This window comes from Anser anser (genome assembly GCF_964211835.1).
Source record: "Anser anser genome assembly, chromosome: 13".
Classification (NCBI taxonomy): Eukaryota; Metazoa; Chordata; class Aves; order Anseriformes; family Anatidae; genus Anser; species Anser anser.
The window spans coordinates 12,007,920-12,026,060 of record NC_139734.1 but is presented as its reverse complement, the minus strand read 5'-3'; the positions used below and the strand labels follow the sequence as shown (position 1 = coordinate 12,026,060).

Below are 18,141 nucleotides of genomic sequence, written 5' to 3'. Positions count from 1 at the left end.
ATACAGAAGCTGGTGAATACTGTACTACCTGCCTTTTTAAGATAGATAGCCAAATGAAAAAAAAAAAAAAAAAGAGGGAATATCAAGAAAGACATATTACACATTTCAAGAAATATCAACCATTATTTGCGATCTTTATTATGCTACCAGGTACTGTGAAGGCATCTTTGCTGAAATACTTAAAAGTGATCAAAATGCTGTGGGAAGGGCATATGTCCCGTCAGAACCACAAAATGTTTCACAGAAATTCAAATTGGGAATGAAGGAAATTTAAATCTCACAGTAGTTCTTAAGCACATGAAACAATACTCTGTGAGATTCAACTGTCTATTCTAACACATTAAGGCCTTGCTCCTACTATCTGGGAAGTCATTCAAATCAAGTCCAGTGAAATCCAGGCTCAGAGCCCTCATATATATAAGGAAACAGATACTGAATTTGATAAACTTCTCCTTGCCGGAATCTTCACATATACAGTTCTCACGTGTTCACTCAGACTTTGATTTAACATTCCAGTAGTGAATTGTTTTGTAATAATCTGATGATAATTTTAACAGATTGCAATATGTCATTTCATAAATGAGAAAAAAGTCTTCAGCAATCCCATAAAACTCATAAAAATTCCACTCCAATTTGTTTTGTTGAAAGCCCCGTATATTAATGCATGTTACAAGGAAATGCACTAATAGTGCAAGAAAGAAAAAATAAAAACTGACACAATGATTCTCCTATTTTATCAATGTTCCTTGGATTCTCCTATTTTATCAATGTTCCTTGTATACAGTAATGCAGTTTTGCATAATAATGCTGATTTTGGGAAAACGTATTTTCAAAAAGCCATATCCTAAAACATTGTGCAAATTTTCTATAAATTCCCTGATGAGCTCTTATACATACATCTGGTAAAACTTGTTTAATAAAAACAATCAAACAAAAACTTTGATTTATGGGAAAACATCAGTAATGTTTTTAAACAACTGGAGGGAAATGTTTTTATATGGTAACACTATCTTGTAAATGTATGACTAAAAGAAAAAAAAAATCCTCTTAGTAGCTACAACTGGTTCCTTGTTGAACTGGGATTTCCAGTAGAGGTCCCTAAAGAAGCCTGTCCATGCCCTCACACCAGTCAACATTTCATTAATGACTTTGATGATAGGATAAACAATATTTAGGGATTGTGTCAAGCACTTACTAATTTCTCTTCATTTTCAGCAAAATATTTTATATATTTTATTATGTATATTTTATACACAGAAAAAAACCTCCATCAGACGATTAGTGAACCACTGGAAGAGGTTATCAAGGTACTTTATCAAATCTATTAGACCACAGCTTTTAAAATACCCCTTAGACAAATAGCATGAGTGTACTTGTGGTACCTCATCCCAGTGAGATAGATGAGATGACATCTGACAAGATAGTATCTCTCAGCACTTCAATTCTGTGAGGTCCTCCTAGGGCCTCCTAGGACTCCTATTCCTCACATCAAAAGTACACAGAACATGGTGTGTTTCTAAAATACAACTGAATATATTTTGGATATTAGGTAGTGCTGAAGATTGGATGCAATAAAGTGGGGAAAATCAATAGGATGATTTTAAAGGACGGTGTATTGGCAAAACAATGTGGAACGTATTTAAAAAATTTACTACCGAGCACAGTTTGTGCAATTTGCATGAATCCATAAATTTTAATATGGTTCTTAGTTTGAAGATTTGAGTGAAATTTATGTTAAAATGAATAATGTACATTAATTATTGTTAATTTTTGGGTTTGAACAATTTTTAATTACTGTTATTTTATACTCCAGAACTACCTTTAGCTAGGCAAGATTTGTTTCTTTAGTCAGTTGGTCTAAAGCAGTAGAAATAAAACAGATCTCATAATGACCAGCATTCTTCTGGCATCCTAAGGAAGATAAAATTTTTGACATGATACTAGAGTAGACAGAAGTCACTATCGTCTTGAGTAGCATATACTTGTTTTCTTGCACTTGGAATGAACCATGAATCTGGAAGCCTCACTGAAATGATGGGGTACAGAGAGGGTATCAGACAAATCATGTTTTGGGGTCTGCACAAGGCAGAAACAACAGAAAAATGCAGTTACTTACTCTGTGCATGAGAGAGGTAGAGTTATTAACAGCACATGAGTAAGTGAAATAAAATATAATTTGCTGTGATATCTTATTGTGTATAAAACACAACATGCTGTATACCAACAGTAACAGTGTTTACAAGACTGAATTTATAATCTTTCTCTCTGATTTTCAAAATAGTTGAAAAAGCTTCAATTCCATGATAGATTTTCAGAGATCCATCATAGATTTTTTATTATTTTTTCTTTTTAAAGACAGAGACAATGAATGAAAATGAAATGGTTGGGACACTCTACAAAATTAGCCTGATGCATCTTCTCATTAAACAAGAGTCTTTTTAGTGAATGACAGATTTTCTTTGTAGAAAGTTATGACAGTTGCTAGATCCTGAAAAATAATTTCAACTAGCATGAACAAAAAGACCTAATAAAATGCACTGGTTTGATCTGATTAATAAATGTTTCCAGTGCTGAGGCTTCCTTTGTATTCTTGAGTCTCAACTTCAAAGTAAACACAGGGGATGTAAAATATTTTCAAATGAAATTAAATGAGTTTCAACCCTCTTCAGACAAATATTGCCAAAATGTGGACAGATGTTTGTATTTGTTTCTCAGTCAAGCTCTTTGGGGAGGTCTGTTCTCTAGAACGAGAAATCAGATTAGGTTTTCATCCCCATACTGTAAGACAAAATCCTTCTATGGTATAAATTATTTTCCGATCATAAAATATTAGTGTGGACTGTATTCATACAATTCGTATATTTATAGTTATCAACAATTTCATGCTTTTGTAATTTTTTTAATTATTATTACTATTTTCAGTAGATAGATTTAGTACTGCAATTTATCTCATTAGATAGAATTATTAATAATGTACAACTTAATGCAAACTGACACCGAGTAAGCATCCTTTCATGTGGGTGAATATTTGTTGCTCCCATTAACTTCAGCTATCAAATTTCTTGCTTTATCCCATTGTGTCTTAATTAGTGGCATACAGCTGCTCAGTGACTAAATCATAGATTCATGGAATGGAGATTAAAAGAAGTTTAAATGAAGATTCCAATAGTAAAATTAAACAAATGAAATATTAACCTGTAGGATGGCTCAAGAGGGTCTTTCAGAACTTGGCTGAAGTGATAATATGCCTGACATTTTTGCACAGAAACTTGCAAAAAAACTAATAATATTAATCATTGCAACAGTAACAAAGAATAGGCCATGTGATTTCTTTTTTCTTTAGTGTATGACAGTTTAAAAGGCAAATATGGACTGTAGTTGTGGATCTGTATTTAATGATATATACACAGCGTGTCTTGTTCAGCTTTCTTAATTCTGAAATGATTGCAAGATGGGAAAAAAAGAACTTGCTAACTCAACATATAGAGACTTCATACATGTAGTCTCTATGTAGTAGGTTGTTGACTGCCACCTGCATTAAAGATAGAAAATATTTCAAATGTGCAGCCTTCAGAGTCACAGAAATTCCAGTGATCACCTAGGGTTAACCAAACAAAACTTCTTGTTTTTGGAGAACAGCTTTTGAAACCTCATTGGAGAGATTCCTTTTCCTACGACTTTCCTGCAGTTCCATGTTTCAGACTACACCAGATTTCTATGGAGAATCAGAAACTTGTTTTTAAAGACAGTAAAAGCCTGATGACATTTTAAGAACTATTTCCTAAGGAAGTAAGGTTCACACTGTCAAGATGTTCATTTGCACATCAGTCTATCAATCCCTTCACTGGAAGCTGGAAGATAGCTGCTTTATAAAGATATGGGAAAGTGGAAGACTGTTGTATGTGAATCAGTAAGAAATCAAATTTCATTAATTTTCTAAGCAGCTTGCTTACTTCCATAAACTGATTTACTCTATGAAGCTCACTGTGAACTTCAACAACAGTGAGAGATATATATGTATCTCAGAGGAAAATGCATGTATTGAACTTCTTGAAATTTTCCCACCACTCTAAACCTTGAGTAAATGTGCCAGTAGAAATGCATGAATCAGACCCCAACTCTCACAGGTTTCAGGGTTGCTCTGGCGCAGGCCTTTTTTATTCCTTATCTGAGTGTATGGTCACTAGCTTCACATACTTCACAGACCAAAGTCATGACATCTCTTCTTTGCATGCAGTGTCCTGCCACAGGTTGTTAGAGAATCTGGAATCTGTCTGTCTGTTCTCTATTTCTCACTTTCTTCAACCTCATGTAATGAAACTGGTAGTTCAGCAGTGTTTGGGGACTCTATAGCATCTGAAACCAGGAAGATTTATCCTTAAATAAGTGTATTTGGAGCATTCAGTTACTCTACTTACTAGCTATTCAAATTACCTGTGGGAAACTAAGGTATTTCAAACAACTTCTCAGCTGCTGCACCTTAGATTCAGACAGTGCTGAACTGCTGTTATGCCTAATTCTTTCAGCGTTGTGCTGAGGAATTTGCTTGCATTGATAATGTAATCATTAGCCTATGGGGATTTCTGGATTTTTTAAAAAATAATTTGTATTTTTTAACAATCAACCACAGTGAAAAATGCTTGATATTATTGTACAAACATAAAATAAGACCTCAAATTTGCATTTCACTTCTGTGATCTCTTATCTTTAAAGGAGGATTAAAAGCTAAGCCTCTTTACCAAAATCACTGAACATATTAATTATACACAATATAAATAATTTAATTGCATACAGAGAATAGACTTTTCAAAAGTTTCATACATACTTCTCTTTATATCATGGAAATTACTGTCAAACTAGAGCAAATTTTCTCTTAATACTTTCCATGGTGAAAATCTCTCCTGCTTAACTCTTAAGTTATAATATGGTAATACATAACAAAAATTGCTAATTCTCTCAATGTGTAGTAACAGGAAAGTCCATTAAAGACCCAGAATAGCAAGGAGGTTATAACACTCACGTGCCTCTTGATGATATGTAAGGTCAGACATTCAGCTATTTAACTCTGTCTGACTCTACTAAAGTCAGTGAAGCCTCACCCATATACCAGAACTGAGACTTGCTTCCAGTGTTAGCGGAGTCACCACAAAACCCTTCACAAGAAAAACTTAGCATAATGACTTGCCCCCTGTAACTCTTGCTGTGCACCCATTTAGAACTCAAAAATAAACTACCAGCATATCCCCATTCTCTGGATAAACGCGTCAAACAAATTAGAGTGAGTAGGAGATGGAGAAAACATTATGACTTTAACGCTGTAAAGTGATGACTTTTCTAATGTAAACAGTAGCCTTCAGTTCCCCTTAAATCACATGGAAATGCTCGTACTCATCAGCCATTTTGTAGAAATATGATATTTGCCAAAGTAAGCTGCTCAGAATTACTCTTCTTAAACTATACATTTTATATAAATGATTATAACTTCATCATGTTTTTATTCTCTCTTGTCTAACTTTTGATTTTAACCTTTAAAAAAGTAATTTTCTAGAGCCAGTTTGCTTGTATTCTCTGTCAGAATATGATTTTTGATTTTTATTTTTGCAGATAAGAATCAGTTCAATTTGAAAGATAAGTTCTCCAGAGGTGTACCCTGGTCAAAGAAGAGTGGAAACACAGTCACTTATTTATAAAACCACAAACAGAAATTCCACCATACAATATCTTCATCAGTTAGCTATTATACTATCTCTATTTAACATCGAAAGAAAAATCAGTATTGACTTATGATTGCTTCTCTGGTATATCATCTCCTTATTTACCTGTCTCAGAAGAGATTTATAAGCCTGACTGTAGCATTTATTTTCCTTTCTTTGTCCCCATCTGTGCTAGATGGCTTTTCCTGGGAGTCCAAGTGTCGCACAGTCATTGTCAGTTGAAGGAGGTAGCTGAAAGAGACAGTTGACAGTTAGAGATACTGAGACAGATTCTTCTTGTGATTATGTCAATTTTACAGTAGCATAATGCTATTGACCTTAGTGCAATTCATTGTAGCTATTGACTTCAGTGCTACTGACTTCAGTAGTCCTAATTTAGAGTGTTGTGAGGTTAAAATGAGGGCAAGAGTATTAGTCTATGATGAAGAAATCTTGCCCCGCATACTACCATTTTGTCATCTACAAAGTGGTTATTACAGATATTTATATACCTGAAAGTGATAGTAAGAGCCTTATCTATTGTCTGTAAATACACTTCATGTATTCCAATGGAAAATGTTAGGTTCTTACCAATCCCAAAGTAAGAATTTCCATTCTGAAACTTACTCTCACATATAATTAGGTGCCCAAGTTATATTTAAATACATATTTCTTTCTGAATATTCCTTGAAAATTGTAAAAACTAAGAATACTATATCAAACTCCTTTTATGAACATGCTGGTTTTGTTGCTGAAAAAGCACTAAAGACACCAAAAGGCATATTATTCTGTGGTGTTTCCATCGACAATAATGGGCAACCTGCATAGAAATGGAAGAGAAACATATTGGTGCACTTTTATGTAAGTAAATTAATAAAAAGATTGTATTCCATTGTTGTAGCCGTATGTCATCTTGACTGAGACATACAGACACAGTTTGACCCTCTTGACGCCGCAAAAGAATTTGCTGAATTTTTAACGCACAGAAGTTAGAATTCTGCTGTCCACATTCAGTCTAATATTTTCATATTTTGATCAACTAAACGCATTTTTCAGATCCAGTGAAAACATTTGTTTCCTGCCCTAACCATAGTACAATAACATTGCTGTGTAGTACTGAACAGCTGTTGAGCTCTATAAAAAAATGTATGATAGCTGTGTATCTAAACATGTCTCTTTCTTTCACTGGTTGCTGAAAGAGCTAAGAAAGTGGGATGTAAACATAAGATATGTTGTCAGTAAACCACAATATCCCAATTTTTATTATTCCATTCTTTCCTGTGTCCCTGTCACGAATTTGGAAATCACCTAGCCTTTCCTCCAAGCTCAACACAAAAATATAATAAAAAAAGAACTTTCCCTTGGAGCAGAGTTGCTAAAAATCATTTGAACATTTTCATATGATCACCAGAAAAATGAGGTGCTCAAAATGCAACAAAGATAATAAACCTTTCCATTTACAATACGTTTGTAAAGGATGTATTCCTACTGTAATTTTTACAAGTATAACTATCAGTTTCTTCAAGGTTCTCCAGTGATCATACAATTATTTTCCTTCATGTTATTTTGAAAGATTTCCTATCCGGTTTATTGTTAATGCCTTCCCAGAAATGTGAAGTATAGACTTATGATTTCTCTCTATAAAACTGTAATGGATCCTCTCTTTAGTAACAATTCTCTCCAGTAAATGGCTTAGTGTAGCTGCTGTTTTACTAGAAGACTACATTCTTAAAGCCAAACATACTTGATTTTGAATTCTAATGCTTTTCTAGGTAGAGGAATGAATAAACATAAATCTGATCATTATACAATATAATCAGACAGGATGTAACCCAAATCAATGCATCAAGAAACTTCAGAAGGAATGAGATCAAGTTCTTATCTTACTCCTTCAGACACTTTATGCAGTTTCTTACTAGGTACATATGAATTAAAAAGCTATTTCCTTCATAGTAAGCAGAGTATCTATCAAGTCAAACAACACCCTATAATTCTAAATAGCTTTGTGGATAGCGTTTATTTTTCTCACTCGTCCTTTGCAACAATGGTATAATTCTAGTTTTTGTATCACTGTGATTTTTAAGAATGATTTGAAAATTATGTTGCCCATTTACCGGGGAGTCATTTTATTAATATTAGTGTCATGTGCATATAGCACTTTGTAGAATAAATAAAAAGGGTTATGCGCTGTATGGATTTTATGATTTGGCATTTCTAATATTTTACGCAACAGAGCAAAGAAGGATAAAAAAAAGTTACACTGGATAAGACCTGTTTTCCATCTGACACTGGTATCCCATCTCTGAGCGGGACCATTTTCCAGGATACATTGGATTCAATTTATACGCTTTTCTTCCATGCTTCTTGAACTGGTAGAGTATGGCTTTCTTTATCTGAGCAATCCTACCAGAATAAACTTTGTAACACTTCTGTGAGGGAACTGGACCTGGGTCACCTGTTATAAGTCAGAGCAAAAAAATCACTCTTCTAACATAAGAAAAATAGTTTCTATTCATGGCCTTCATAACTTGTTTACCCAGATCATCAGGAACAGGTATATGGGTAGGAAAATAATATAATATAAGGAGAAATGATGCTGAACATGTAACAAAATATTATTTTTTAGTTATGATTGTATATATACTTAGAAGGAACTTATGTACTTGAGATCCATTTCATCCTTACATAAGGAGAAAGCGTTACCAGAAAATGAAATACTTTTTCTTTCAGCTAAAAAGGGGAAAATATGCCGAAGTTTAAAAAAGAATGAAAAGCATGACTCTACAGACTCTGCAACACTTTATAAAGTCATTTATACCCATGTAGATGGAACCATTGAGACTGCAACTTTTTGGAAGTTTTCCAAAACTAGTTTGATCTCATGTATGCAATACCTCCAATACCTCAAAGTAAGATAAAAAGGAAGGTGTAGCATGCACATTAACCATGAAACAATCCTTCTCTATACCACCTGTGCCTGAAATGAAGAACCACACTATTTGCAATCATACAATGGTTAAAAGCAGTGTTGATAAAGTCAAAGGATGTCTTCTTTAATCTTTAGATTTGAGCAAAGTACTTGGAAACCTTGAGGTACAGGTTTTGAAAGTTTGAGTTTAATGGAAAACAAAAACCTACATAAAGTATCCCGCATAATGTTGCTTTCCTAACAAAAATGCTGCCTAAATTCTTCCCTATTGTTTCTCCTAAAATATTAAATTTTGCTCATCAAAATGCTTCACTCTCATTCTAATAAGCATAAGCTCATTTGGACAGAGGATGCTGATTTGTATGTTCTTGTGAAATAATGCACCTGTATAACTAAACTCAACTTCTAAGTAATGTTGCTATTTCTGCAAGCAACTCTGTGGGTGCATTTAATGAACACTATTTAATACTAGACAAGAAAATAATTTTGATTGCAAGCTCCGAGCTGGGACTCTCACAAAAATTTTACTCATTAGAATGGTCCTGTTGACTTCAGTGACCAAATAATATTTACAGAAATGCTCCTTTGAAGAACTGATGGTCTTAACATTTCAAGCATTCATCTCACTGCACTGCACTGGCTGATTATTTACTTTTTTAAGAGAGCATTTTTTTCCATATTATTTATTGGAGTCTCCCTACCATAGCCAAGCAAAATCGATGAGCCTTTTGATTGGAAGTGAAAAAATGGAAAGCGGGAATGTGATAAAAGGCCAAATTCTAACAATATGCTTGGAGCTATATAAATCACCACTTTTAGGTGAGATGTAATCACCACGTCACAGCTCTGTATTCACTTTTAATGCTAGGAGAGAAATCATACATTCAGTCACCCCCGACAAACTATACTCGTTAGTTCCATTGTTATGTCATTTTTTTTTTCTCTTCTGTATAAGAGAAGATGCCCTCAAATACATTTGGGCTGCAATTATTTGAGTAAACTGAATCCAATGCTGATCTCAATGTATTTTTGAAGTACAGCCAATTTAAAGTCAGAATTTTTATTATTGTTTCTGCTTCATAAATCTCATTCCTACTCCTGCTTAGTTATAGGCATAAGATATTGTTAGCTACAACTCAGTGAAATTTTCCAGGATACAATAATACTGAACTGTCTCATTCAATAACTGCATTCGGTTTCTTTTTGGAGAATGAAAACGTCTTTTATGTTTCATTACAACTTTCCTTTGTTCTTTATATGATATCAAACCATTAGATGGAAATTATCTGAAACTACTGCCTGCCAGCAAGTCGGCAATAACTGAGAAAAAGCAAGAAGGCAAGAAGATCTGATGCACAGTCTGTATGGTACGTCTCTGTAGTTGTTCTTTTATGAGAACTCTGGCAGAACTCTGATCACTGAAATGCAAAATAACTAGTGTTTATAATATGCGTTGAATTTAGGGGTGTGAGACATGAACTCTAAGATGTGTTGAAATCTCCCTGATTAGAGTAGGCTTCAGTTCAGGATCCTCATGGACAGAAAAGTAAAGGAGTGATTGCACTGAATTAAATCAAAATACAGGAGCTCAACACATCCATATATATCTGTTGAATCATGGCAGTTAACTTTGTGTTAGATGCTAGTAAAACCGGTGATTTTCTACTTAAGTATTTTTTAGTGGAAAGGACACTTCCTAAAAATGTTTCTTTCACAAGATGATAAAATATTCTAAATAAGAAATCAATTCAAAATTGATTGTAAAACATGACCTGAGAGGGTGATAATGACCTAAGATAAAATATTCAATTTTCTCAAACTAGCCCCTCCAAATCCAAATCTGTTTAGTCTTAAAATGTGTCAGAAAATGGTGTCTTATATATGTTGTAATCTGAGTTAAAGCCTCTACTTCTCTGAAGGGCCAAGACTCTTTCAGCCAATGGACAACATGCTTTCCTGTTTGCTACTTCAAAGGAATGTACCTATGATCTTAATTGAGACAAACAGCACCACGGATCATATATACCAGTTCTTTGGGGACAGCTCTGTTAATGTCAGTGAGTTTGAGGTGCAATGCAGCTTAACATGCTTTGTAGCAAAGACAGATCACTGTCAGCATCTTGAGTCAAAGGATAAATGTGAATAGCCACAAAGAATTTGCAGATAAATAGTCTTATTAAGGCAGAATAAATCAAATTCCATTTGGAGTATCAAAGAGCACTGTTAAGAGTATTTAAAAAGCTGTCAAACACGAGTAAGATTTTTCTGCTATGCTTTGTGGTTTGTTGCTTTTAAAACCTGATTTATTTATTTTTTTAAATGAACCTGAACAAAACATAAGGTAGTTCTCATTCTAGCAAGAAACAAATAAGTGTGCTGTGGAGGAAGAGACTGAAATCAGTAACAGAAATCAATTTTATTTCAATGGAGTCAGGATTTCAATCTTTTTTTTTTTTTTTAATTGCCTCTTTTCTAACCACAGTGTGGAAGAATATGGTAAATAATTGTCATAGCTGCCAGGAAGAGAAACTAGAGAGAGCAACGAACATAAGAGCACATTTATTCTCCAGAACGGTCCGTGCGCATAAAAATGTCTAATAAAATCTCTTGGCATTGTTCAACAGTGAAAATGATTCCTGATTCATTTTTCATAAACAATGAGTATCAAGGAAGAAGAGAACTCAAGCTTTAAATTTAAACCAATACAAGAGGCTTTACAAGAGGGGTAAAGTCTTGTAGTAGCTCTGTCCAAACATTTATTTGGAACCTGATCTTTCATTCTTTATGCACGAAAAAAACCCCACTCACTGATCTCAGCAGGAACTTGGCAGCTGGGTGTGCAAGGAACGCAAGATTGTGCTCTAGAGTGGTAAGCCTAAAATAATCACAGCTTCATGTTCAAATGTAGCGCAAACTTCTCAGGTGCCCAATGGCAAATGCCAGCATAAAGACCCCCCCAAAAAGATTAATTTTGCCATTTAGAAATCAAGAATTTTTCCTCATATTTCAACTTTCCATGACTGCTTCCAAAAGAAAGCATTAGACTTTACACTTACATTTCTTTAGCAATAAAGACTCCAAAGTCATTCTTTGTCCTGACTGAGGTATTCAGTTAGGAGCACTTGCATCTTTTTTCTTGGTATTTTTTGATTTGAGACCAATTATATCTTGGGCCAATCCCTTACATAATCCGGAAGATATATGCAAGGGATATAAATAGTCTGGAGATAATAAATGTTCATCATGTCTCATTGAGTACATCTAACCTGTTACAACCTCATGTGACTAATGTAAAACAACACCTAATTGCCAGGTTACAAAGATGAGAAATTTAAATCAGAGTTTCATTTTGCTTTGTTTGACAAATGTTTTCTTTTGTGGCTAGTAAATAAATGACAGACATAAGACTATGTCACATTCAACTTACGTGCATCATTTTAAAGGAAATATGTTACATTCTGATACAACTTGAAGTGACTATTGAACCTTTAGGATCACAGGAAAGCAGTGTGTCACTGTTCTAGCTATAAAATGGAGTAAAAAAAAAAACAACACCAAAAAAAACAAGAACTCACCTCTAAGCCACCATAAACCTCATAAAATAAATGTAATTGATTTTCTCATAATAAAACATTTCCTTCCAAGGAACGTAGAAGTCTATATCCTCTCTCTAACGTCTGGGTAATAGATGCATACTACTACCATCTCACTGATTCTCCTGAGAGTTTGATTGATCAATGTGTTTCATGACAGAATGATTTGTCTTCTATATCTGAAAGATTTCAGTACAGCCTGAAGTCATACTGGGGAAGCCTCTTTCAAAAACCTCTACAGCTGTTTCTTAAGCTGGGTAATATCTTACCTCTCAAATTCTTCTACAGAAATCAATAGTCTGTTTGTGGGGTAAAATACTATTTACCATAAGTAGAACTTCATGAAATGATTCAACATTATTCAAAGAGCTATTAGGTTGAGTATATATCAGAATTTATTCAAGTGTCATTCTAGTGCTTTGCTCCCGCATGTCTATTCCTACGTTTTTTTTGTTGTAAGGTATTACTAAGATAAAACTGTTTCAAACATTCTCACCAAGAGAATTTTTTTCCCATTTATTTCATGAACTGTTCTTTTGGTGGGAATGGTGCAGCCATATAAAAATAATAATAGACTGACCAGCTAGGCTACCAAACAGATTTTACAAAAAAAGTCTTCTTCCTGCTTCAGGCTTTCATTATACCATTCTAATATTAGATATACTAACAGGAAACCATGCCAAAATGGATCAAAAATCATAAATAATGACAGTGAAATGCCTGCCTTGAGAACCCAGTGTCCATAAAAGAGAGTTTTCCTCTACTCTCAGAAGAAATGAGCCAAAAGCTGTCACAGGCACAAATAATGTCAGATAAATAAGTAAATGCTGCCACTTAGGAGTATTGATGAGTTCAAAAGAGGGGCTTTGATAATTTCCCCTTAGATGGAAAATTCCTTTTACCAAAGATCAGCAGAATCTACTTCCCTGAAACACTGCTATGAAACAGGAGTCTAAAACACACAGTGGGTATGGCACTTTACTTTGTACAAAGAAATAAGTATAGATGCGGAAACAAGAGGTATTAAATCACCCGTCTCCAAAACTGCAGAACCTGAGTTCATATTCTGTGTAGCACTGCATTGCAGTTGGAAATACAATTAGTAGGATAAGGATTTTTTTTTATTACAAGGTGACCACTTCAGATCAAGTCCAACTTGGTAGACTATGACCCCAAACTACTCTGATCTAAGTGTTTGATATGAAATAATTTAGCAATTTCAATCTAAGACCTAATAGGTATTCATATATAAAACTTCTGTTCTAACTGGCACCAACTAAATTCCTGCTATAGTAATGCAGCAGCGCAGATTAAAGCATGTTAAAAATTGTTCCTGATGATGATCTCACTGAAGAAGTATATGGCATTTCAGCCACAGGTTTTCATATAGCCTGAAAGGCTGAAGTAACACAGATCATCAGACATTGTTCAAAAGGAAGAACTCTCACAAATTCGGGAGAGAAAATGAAAAAAAAAAATCTCTGAGATATTTTTAAAAATCAAACTTCTGTGAATCTTTACAAAAAAACTCTACACCATAAGAAATGATGAGCCTCAGGCTTTTCTGCAATGATTTTGCTTACAGTGTCTTTTATATTCATAGCATTCTGCTTTCACATCAGTGGTACAGGAGCAAGCAGTGTACCATGTTTTATTGTGTCTTATTGTGCCAGCATCACAAAATATATGAAAGCTGAATGAAAGGCATTATTGAACATATTTTTGTGTTACATATCCATGCATTTGACAAAATATTACAGTCTGCAAGACTTAAATAGCTACTTCTAGCAAATGGAGTTTTAATTAAAAGAAAGCGAGAGACTGAAAATGATGCCCATAGGTAACTGTTGCAATGGAGCACTTATTAATATCTTAACTCAAATCTCGATAAGGACCATGTTTCTTCACCTTGAGGATCCCTTTGCCTCCTGAGAGTATCATCTGTGAGGTTGCCTGCAAGGCAGAAGGTCAGCATAATTTCCTTGATATGTTGTTCTTGTTTCCCCCAAAAAAGCATACTGAAGGATTTAGCACTGCAGGAATTACCTGACTTTTTACACTGTGGGGCAGTCAAGCACATCTAAGCCCTTTAGGAAACATTCTAATTGGGTTTCCTACCTGCAAGGCTCTAACTCCAGAACATAACTTGCTATCAAAGTCATGGAGCATGGACTGCTAGCTACAGAGAATCAAGCTTATCAAGCCTTATGAGGCTCTGAATAACTGTTTTGAAACCAAATCAAAAGATTGGGATTCACTTTAAAGACAACCAACCAATAAAAAAAAAAAAGGAGGAAAGTTGCATTCAGGTATAACCTGTAATAGGTAATAAGAACATCCTGGTTATTATCCAAGGAGTTCAACTTTTCTTCAGTCATATGTTGTACTTATGCAATGGCACAAGTATAGCATTGATTACAGCCCTCATGAATATTCATTAATAGCCTCTGATTAATTTCTACCCTTCCCCAGTCAATTGGGCTTCAGAGATCTGGGTTGGGAAGGTGCTCTATGGAACTGTATTGTAGATGTATGCAACATTTATTAGAGAGAAGTATATCACTAATTGGTCCTCTGAATCTTTTTGGTGGAAAAAAAGATTATAAGGATTATAAACATTTTTCAAATTAAGCCACTTTTTATTTTTCTCACATGATGTAAGTAAAAGAAAAAAAAAAAGTTTGAAAGCAGTAGAAAAATGAGTTACTTAGAAGAAACATTCTGAATAGAGTAGAAAAGGCCTAAAAGATAAAGTGTAGGATAAAGAAATCATTAAGTAATCACAGATGGAGTTGATCACTCTCTTGTACAGATAGTTGTACAGGCAATGGTCATACTGTAGGAAAAGATTCACAGAGGTACTTTAGATAGAGTGGCCATCTTTCTTATGAGTGTAGATACACATGCAGTAAAAACATATTTGTTCACTACATGTTAGTGGTAGACTGCATTTACTAGTTTCTGCTGGTGTTTCTCCCTTCCTCTCTTTGACCGTGTTTCATACTCATTGGGGATTTGATTTTTATTTTGCCAATTCACTGCTCCGTTCTTCACTCTTTAGGGGCAACAGTCAGTGAAAACAATTTAGAAGTGAGTCTGAAAACATTATTCTTCTTTCCTTTTCCAAATTAAAATACTCAAATTCGTGCTAATCATGTGGGTTGTCAAGTCTGTCTATCCCATTTGTGACACTGGAAAGATGCCCGGATATCCTGCCGAGCCAGGGACATGCAAGCTCAGAGCCAGAGCAGCCACAGGGAAAGACAGGAGGGAGATTAGCAGATCCTGCAATTCATAGAAGACCTGAAGTACTGGGTAAATGGAGGAGGAGTTTAACTGTAGGAAACATGGTAATACTGAAATACAAGTCAGAAATATATATTATTGGGCTACAACTTTCAAGAGACCTGATAAACACTCAGAGTTATTACATGCAACTTGGGAAGAAGGTAGATGTAACATGTTGTGGGACTAGCAGGATAGGAAACATTTTGATTTGAGTGTAATATAAGCAGCTGGCTTTTTCTTGGTTGACAAAAAAGCAAACTGATTATGTATATATCTGAAAGACAGAAAACAGTGTAGCTGTAAGATATCCAAGTTAATGTTATATGAGCTAGTCTAGGTAATGAGAGCTGCATAGCCATGACAAAAGATCAGGAAGGTTAATTTACCTTGATCTCAGCAAGGTCTCCTACCATCCAACACAGCTCTTTTAAACCTCAGGTGTGGCTACGGTACACTTTAGTCTGCAATGTAGACAGTTTTCTGATGTTACTTTGATAAAGGATAGACAATAAGGATAACTACTAAACTTACAAGATATAGTTAATTGTGCAGTAGCTTATTCCCCGTCTTGCATAAATTGCAGTTTAGATTTAGACAAAGCTGTGTCTTACACTTTTATCCATGTCTTGAATTTAAAAAAAAAAAAACATGTCTATCTTAGGAAACTTGTTCTTACCAACTATTGCCAGATACCACAACAACTCCCTGTTGCTCATCACATTTTTTTCCACCCCATCTTAAACGACACTCTAGTGTACTCAACAGAAAGCACCAAGATTTGCTCTCTCAGACCAGGAACATGTTACTAGAATTTTCTTAAAAATAAAATAAAAAAAAAATTACTTTTCAGCTGATGGTACCTATTCTGAAAATCAGAGCTATTGTAAGAATGAGAGCTCAAATACATGAAAGAGCCTGAGTACTGATCTTCAATAACACTCGTCGCAAATCCTGCTGAATTTACAATGATCTGTGCACCTGAAGTTTTCTTCTATTTAGCTTCCCAGTGGGGTTTGATCCACCAGGCAGACTCCAAATCAATCTGACGGGCACTTATGAGCATGAACTTCACTTGATGCAAAGTAACCATTCAAAAAAAACACTGGAAAAAGCTGGTATATATGTACATACATATATACATGTATGTGTGCATATTTGTACACATACATACACGTGCACATATCAGCAGAATGACTACTGATTTCTCCAGAAAGTGGGATGAAATGTTTCATTATCTTTATATAACCAACCCACCAAACAAACAAACTAAAACCCTACCAAGTACTTTTTGATGTAGAATTCATGCCTCATCTCCTAGTCAGCTCTAGAATATCCCCTCCACTTTTGCTAGCCAATAAGTCTTAGTATTTCTTGGCATACAGAAGAGCTTCAAGACTGAGTAGGGCATAAAACCCAAGTCCTATCTCTTTGTGGGCATCTGTGCTAATCCCAAAGACATTTTACAAAGGCAGCCACCACATTCTGGTTCTAGCTGTGATATTAAAAAGGCAGTGAGCTTAGCTACGCCTTTAAAAGAGCTGATGTTCAAATTCAGAAAAAGGTCTTCGATGCTAAACGTACCCTCAGACACATGCATTGAAGGGGATGCTTAAGTGACTCACTCAGAGCTGTGGATCTCATTCCAGAAACCACACATATAAAAGGCATTGCAATACCCTGAGCAGTAGTGCTTGATTCCCATAGCAGACCCAACTGTCTTTTTGGAGGGAAGAAAGGAGGCAAGGAGGGAGGGAAGATTATTGCTTTCAGGTCTTTTTGAGCAACAACACTTTGGGACTTAGAGTATCACTAAGCAGAGAATGCAATAATAGAAATTCCAGCAACATAAATATTCACTCAGACTAATTAGTTAGGCATCACAATTGCATGGTGTTGCTATCAAATACTTTCTGTCATCACATTTCAAAAGGACTTTTATCTTGTTTCTGTACCGGAATAAGAAAATGCAGCAGTGTAAATATTTTAAACTGCTTATAATTAAAACTTCATGTGTTTGGCATGAAACTACTCTAGCAAAGAAGGCCAACTGTGTATTGGTTATACTGCCAGTGTGTCCCCTTTCATGTTAACAGCTGGGCTGTAAACGTTGTGTGGCACTGCTTTGCCACAAAAAAAAAAAATAATAAAATCTTAACATGCTTGTATTACAAATGAAATCTTGTCATTCATTTTGCATCAGTAATATCAAAGAAAAATACTCAAATGTTTATCAAGGGACCCCCTCTGCACACACTCCTCCTCCTCCCCCCTTACCTCCCCCCCCCCCCCCCAACACACATTTGGCAATAGCCAATTTCTGTGAAGGAAGCAGTAAAATGCCCTACCTGACTGATGTTATCAGAGTGATACTCTGCATGAGAAAAGGACTAAAGGGCTGAAATTACAGATGGTATTAAATGTTATTTTAATGAAGATGCACTGTAATATGAAAGAATCAGCCTGATGGAGCTCTCATTTAATTTGAGCAGCACAGGACAAATTCTGCTCTCAGTTACACCAATACAGTACTAATTAAATTAATAGAAGAAAGTAGAATTTGACTATCCCTTCTGGAAGAAAGAATAGCAATTGGAGATGGAAAAGGAAAGAAGTAATAACCATGCGGCATACATTTTTC

General features: G+C 34.9%; 1 protein-coding gene across 21 annotated transcripts in view; it reads right to left on the bottom strand.

Annotated features, from left to right (window-relative positions):
• Nucleotides 1-18,141, bottom strand: part of SLITRK4 (SLIT and NTRK like family member 4) — a 242,444-nt gene that overhangs the window by 33,409 nt on the left and 190,894 nt on the right. For 17 of the 21 annotated variants that reach the window (XR_014571878.1, XR_014571879.1, XR_014571880.1 and 14 more), the window contains one exon: nt 5,820-5,945. The gene's annotated coding sequence lies outside the window, so the exon portion shown is untranslated. The other 4 variants (XM_083797039.1, XM_083797028.1, XR_014571882.1 and 1 more) reach the window with 3 other exon arrangements.